Here is a 6,699-nt window from a genome sequence, read left to right on the forward strand (position 1 = left end):
GCAGGGCCAATGGGCAACCCTCCTTGAATGTGACTTCCTGAAAACATCCTTCACTGCCAGTCCAGCCCTCAGGAATCACATCTTGAGAGAGTAGTTGTTCATTCTAAAGACTCCTAAGGAATAAAAGGACAGTATAGTAAATACATCTTAATATGTAAAGCTTCTAATGTTTTCTATACCAAGTTTTGTGACCATTTACAAGTACTGGGTTTAATATCTAAGAAAACAATTCATGCCAAAACCGGTTTGGCTCAGTGGATAGAGCGTCGGTAAATATCAATGGAAAAAATATCATCGGATAAGGATTAACAACAAAAAAAGAAAGAAATGCATATCCAAGAAGCAGGGCCAGTGGGCAACCCTCCTTGAATGTGACTTCCTGAAAACATCCTTCACTGCCAGTCCAGCCCTCAGGAATCACATCTTGAGAGAGTAGTTGTTCATTCTAAAGACTCCTAAGGAATAAAAGGACAGTATAGTAAATACATCTTAATATGTAAAGCTTCTAATGTTTTCTATACCAAGTTTTGTGACCATTTACAAGTACTGGGCTGGGTTTAATATCTAAGAAAACAATTCATTAACCTAGGCACTGACTTGACACCACTCCCATTGCTACCCATCACTGAGTGTATAGACAGCCTATGGGGCCTCTCGAAGGGGTCAGATGCAGGACTCGGCCATGGTACACCTACACCTACAGCCAACTTGGGCAAGAAGAAATGAGGTGATGACTTACCATGGTGCTTGCAGACATTACTCACAGGTAGCTAGGATCCTCTTCCTCTTCCTGATTCTGCCCCAGACCCAACCTGTCCCCTACCTTGGACCAGGGTCAGTATCACCTAGCTCAGGTGACTTTTCCTTTCTACTTGTTGAAGGTGATAATCCCTGGTGGTAATAGGGACAGTAGCTGGTCAGAAGAGGTCAGAAGCTGTAGGGCAAAAGCACTAGACCCTCTGGAGCAGTGGATCTGAAGTCCTTTTCATATTTCATGGAGACCTTCCAAAGCAAAGATGGCACTTGGGACTTAAAGTGTCCCCTTCCTACAAATGCCTGCTTTCTTGCTGCTTATTTCCCACTGTAGCCTGACAGGGCAGAAGAACTCAGCAGGGGAGACTAGAAACTGGTTGAGTGTCCAGAGTGTGACCTTGTGCAAGACTTTTCTTTTCTCTGGAATGCCGTTTTCCCATGGGGATCTCTCTAATGATGATCCCCCTTTTCTCATGCTGCAGATCCCTCTGTGTGTACATCAGGGCGATTCCCAACTCCAGGTAACAGCTCCTGCGAACTGAGCAGCCTAATCAGATGTCATCATACCATAAACATTCAAAGCAGGCACTTTATAGATAAGTAAACAGGTTCAGTCAGTTGCTCAAGTGCACATAGCAAGTAACTAACAGAGCCTGCATTTGACTCCAAAGTATGTGGCTGCTAATGTTTCTTCTGACTCTTGAGGTGAACAACTTTCCACACACCAGGCCTGAGAGGCATTCACTCCGCAAGTCCGCATTGAGGGCTGATGGGGTGGCCCCGAGCCCCTGCAGCACTTCCCTCCCAAACCTCCCAGGTAAAACCTGCCATTACTCCATTTTATGGGAAAGGGAACTAAATGAAGCCCAGAATGATGACGTTTCTTGAGATCCCCCAGAAAGCGAGTGGCAGGGCTGGGCTGCAAATCCAGCTCTTTCTGACCTCAGAACCTCTGGTCAAACTCTGTGCAGAAGCTGAATCTTGAAAACTGAGCTCCATGAAAAATTTTCATGAGGAAATGCAACATATTCACACGAGAAATGCGCCCCCGTTCCTACTCACCTGAATTCCCCCTGCCCTGCCGTTGGGGCCTTGTCTGTCCCCTGCCCCCAGCACTGGGAGCGTCTGATGGCTTCTTGTCCTCACTGACTCAACAATCATTGATTGGAAAACTGGCTGCCTACATGGAGGAGAGGAAGAGACCGAAGAAAGAGGCAGACCACACCAGATAGATAGGTGGAGGTTTAACAAGCAAGGGAACTTATTGTCTTGGTCAAGCACAAGAGGAGTAAATATCTGCATCTGCCGGCCAGAATCTTAAACGTTTATATAGAGCCCTTAACTGGGCACAGTGGTACAGTCCCATCAAAAACTGTTCTCAACAACACCTTTCTCTCTCAAGGTTTAGTGTTAGCCCTGGCAGTTATTGTATTTATTTTTGTAATGCAAGTCTCTGACTTAAGCTTTGATTGCCCAGGTATTAAATATCCATCTCAAAGAAGGCTATCTCAAAGAAACACATGGCTAGTCATATAGATAAAGAGCTAAAGAACCAGGCTGCCTCCCTTCACTGAGACTTCTTTGCTCTAAGAAATTTGATTTTAGTAACTGGCCATTAGGATTATTTGTTTTTCTTTCTCTTCTTGGACTTTAAATTCCAGCCCTAATGTTTTGAATCCACCAAAAAAGTGTGAGCCCATGAAACCCTAGGCTCCCACCCTTGACCCTAATACCTGCAGAACCCAGGCTCTTTCTCTCTCTCTTTCTCTCTCTTTCCAATGAAAGGGAATTTTTGGACTGGAACCCGGATTTTTTGTCCACTGGAATCGAAGAATGAATCCATGGATAGAAAGTGGTATAGCAAAGGTGGAGATTTATTGAAGAACAAGTACAGACTCCCACATGGGGAGTGGGAAAGAGTCCCACAGAATGGACCCCTAAGTAGGGAGGGAGAAAGGGTCCCACTGAGTTCCTTTTCCCCATGGCTTATAAAGGCTGCAGATCCTGGTGCCTTGATAGCCCCTCTGATTGGTCACTATTCCCCTAGAGTGGTTACTATAGTAACTCCTGTGCTCAAAGGTCACACCTCACATGGGACATGTGAGATTCTCCCTCTCCTTCCTCATTGTTTTCCTATTCCCTTTGGTCTTTCTTCTTCTCCTTCTGGATGAAGGGCTTCCTTCTCTTTATTTTGTAAATATAGACCTTTTGCTGTTCCCAGCTCCCTCTTTCTATGGAAATGTACCTGTTGCAGCTTTTCAGCTCCCCTATTCTATGGAAATATACCTTCTGCTGCTCTGCAGCCCTGTGCTTCCTCCATGGTCCCCTTAATTTCTAAAATTTCCTAAACCTGTCCTATTTTACTCCTAAAATTCCTGTTTCACCAACCTCATTGAGTGGTCCCAGGTGTGCTGTGTAATTTCCAGGTTCTAGGAGTAATAAAGCTTTTTTTTTTTTTCAAAGTTTCTTGCTGGTTATAGCTGAAGGGCATCTTGCAATCATAACAAGAACCTCAAGGACTGGTTGTTGATAGGCTGAGCTCAGTACAAAACACACAAGGCTGTGTCCTTGGAACAGTCCCCATGTGGGGTTGGAAGGCAGAGCATACATTTCAAGAACATGGGGCGAAGTGAGGAACCTTTGCTTGCCATGATCCAGCTTGAGGGTCAACCAGCAGCCAAAGGATTACCTCCTCCAATAACAATCCAGTCAAAGTCTATTTATTGGTGTCATAGTGGGGCATTGGGAATAAGGGAGGCAACTTCCCTGCCTTCGGTTGGTCACCATGCAGTGGGAAAAGCAGTGAACAGAGAGAAATTGGGGAAAGGGGGTTGCAGAATAGAGAGGCCTGGGGTCCTGTAAAGCCAATGGCACAGCCTAAAGCAGGGGTGGGCAACCCCATGGCACGCCAGTAACTTTTGCTGGCACGGGAAACCCTCTCTTATAATCTTCCATTTACAATGTTTTTCTTAATATCGACTTTTTTATTTTTCAGATAAATTCAGTGTAGGTGCATCTTAGATAAATAAATAATTTTACATAACAAGTTATCTTAAAGACCATAGACATGGATTGACGAGAGAGGGGAAGAGCAATTTCTATGCCTCTGCCTTAACTCTCCCTGCCTTCCTAGATCCGACCAGTGTTTTGGTTTCATCCACATACGCTTGTGAATCTTTGTTCTCAGTGATGAATTTTGTTAAGTCTCGTAATAGGAGTAGCCTGACGGATGAAAGTAGTAGCTCGTGCATATTTCTGAAGGTCACGAAATATAAACCTGATGTAAAATCTCTGTCATCAGTGATGCAGCAGCAAAAGTCCCACTGATAATATCAAACGGAGTCATAAAGTTTTCTGTCGGACTATCAGTGTACATGTATACATTAAAAAATAAATGTATTTTTCATCATCATATACTGTGTTTTTGTTGCTCGAATTAATTTTATTATTTCTTCAAGGTTCTTCACATACGTACACCTTAAGAGATATCAAGTAGGCGTAACATGTTCTCAAAAAATTACGGTTGGCACGCAGAAGAATTTTGAATAAGAGATTTTGCTGGTTTTGGCACGCACTCACAAAAAGGTTGCCCACCCATGGCCTAAAGGTATGCAGTGGAATGAGAGGCAAGAGGAGAGTTGGCCAGCAGCGCATGAATCAGGCCTGGGGGCCCACAGAGGAAGGCGGCCCACTCCTTATCCTGGTGCTGGCGGCCTCCTCCGCCCAACCCCCAGAAGGTAGGGAAGAAACCTGGGCTGGGCTGGGTGGTTTCTGAATTCCAGCTGTCAGTCTCCCTAGATAAAGTGGGGCCTGGTCAGAGGGTGGATGATCCTGAGGGGTGCATCAGCCCCAGCTCTCCCCCTCCATGAACACCCAGTCCAAGGAAAAGCAATGGGACCATTGAGCAAATGAAACTTCAAGGCCAGTCCTGACTCCATGTCAACTTGTTATGGGCAGAAATAGAATACTGGGGACTAGCCATAGTTATAAGAAATATTAATCATGCTTTGTTAACTTTGATTGTGAAACCGGACAATCACAGTAACTCTCTGTGCTGCCGGTCACTGCTTGAGCCAATTAAGCAGAGACAGCAGTATGGGAGAGTAGCAGGTCATTCATGAAAATCTGCTCTGCACCCCACCATAAGCCAGCTGCTTATCTTGGGTAGGACAAAGATTACATGGGGAAGTAGGCAAAAAGAATAGGAATGGGTATGCAAGATGGGTATTACAGGTTTGGGGAAATAAGCAATGCAAGCTGGGGTGGGACTCCATTGTTTTGGCAACAAGATTGTTAATCTTTCCATGATAATAGGCAATTCTTGAACTATCATGGACTGCCTTCCAACATTGACTCCCAGGTCCTGGGGGCGTACAACTCTGAGCCAGGTTAGAATGTGCTATCTTTAATCAGAATAAAACAATTGTTAGGGGCAAAAATAGACTATTGGGGACTAGCTGTAGTTATTAGAAATATTAATCATGCTCTGTTAATCACAATTGTTTTGTTTTTCTTTTTTGTGTATTGTGGCCTCTGTCAGCAGACAGAATTCTGTGGGAATAGTCCAGCCTGAAGTGGGACTGGTGGTAAAGCAGCCCTCTTTGCTGTAGTATCAGCTAGGTTGTTTTCTGTAATAATGTTTGTGTTTTCCCTTTGATGTCCTTTGTAGTGAAGTACAGCTACCTCTGCAGGTTTTACTACTGTTTGTAGGAGAGTGAGTATTTCCTGGAGGTGCTGAATAGGGGAGTGCTTTGCTGTTAAGAGTCCCCGTTGTTTTTATGTTGCCATATGGGGGAGGAAGGCATACCTGGAGTCGGTAAATATGGACTTGTGTCCCTTTCTCAGCTGTAGGACTCTGGTCAAGGCAATGAACTCAGCCTTTGGTCAAGGCGATAGGAGGCAATGCCAAGCTTCAGTATATCTAGTTTTCTCTTAATGTCTTTCTTTCTAAACTTATTGTCATTAGTAAACCATACTTTATCTGGATTATCTAAGAGCTGGTATTTGAGATCAGCCCTGTTTGAATAAACTTGTTCTACTGTTCTTACGCAAGAGTGCAAAATTTTCTCCTTTTCCTCCACAGGCAGGAGGAATAAGAGTTTGACATACTTTGAGAGTCACCTCGGGGGAGTCTAGAAGTAAAGCCTGGTATCTAGTGAGGTGTCCCCCGTAAGTCATATGGCCTTTAATTTCTAAGACCCCTTGAATCTAGTGTGGGGTCAGGACCTCTAGTGGCTGTCCCAATGTTAACATGGTGGCCTATTTTACCAGGAGCATTGTGGTTGCAACAGTCCTTAAAAATGCTAGCCATGCCCAGCAGGCATGGCCCAGTGGTTGAGCATCGACCTATGAACCAGGAGGTCACAGTTGACTCCCAGTCAGGGCACATGCCCGGGTTTCAGGCCCGATCCCCAGTGTGGGGCATGCAGGAGGCAGCCGATCAATGAATTCTCTGTTCATTGATGTCTCTATCTCTCCCTCCCCCTCTCTTTCTCTCAAATAAATAAAAATATATGTTTTTTAAAATGCTAGCCATGCCTTGACCAATTTGGCTCAGTGGATAGAGCATTGGCCTGCGGACTGAAAGGTTCGATTCCAGTCAAGGGCATGTACTTTGGTTGCAGGCACATCCCCAGTAGGTGTGTGGGAGGCAGCTGATCAATGTTTCTCTCTCATCGATGTTTCTAACTCTCTATCCCTCTCTCTTCCTCTCTTTAAAAAATCAATAATATATATATTTTTAAAAATGCTAGCCATGCCTGGCCAATGTAGCTTGGTGGTTGAGCATCGAGCTATGAACCAGGAGGCCACAGTTGATTCCCAGTTGGGGCACAGGCCCAGATTGTGGGCTCAATCCCCAGTGTGGGGCATGCAGGAGGCAGCCGATCATTGACTCTCTCTTATCATTGATGTTTCTATCTCTCTCTCCCTCTCCTTTCTCTGAAA

General features: G+C 44.8%; 1 pseudogene; it reads right to left on the reverse strand.

The window, feature by feature from the left end:
* Positions 1-277: 277 nt before the first annotated feature.
* The window catches only part of LOC102251635, a 51,568-nt pseudogene continuing 45,146 nt past the window's right edge, over positions 278-6,699 (reverse strand).

This window comes from Myotis brandtii, unplaced genomic scaffold, assembly GCF_000412655.1.
Source record: "Myotis brandtii unplaced genomic scaffold, ASM41265v1 scaffold1010, whole genome shotgun sequence".
NCBI lineage: Eukaryota > Metazoa > Chordata > Mammalia > Chiroptera > Vespertilionidae > Myotis > Myotis brandtii.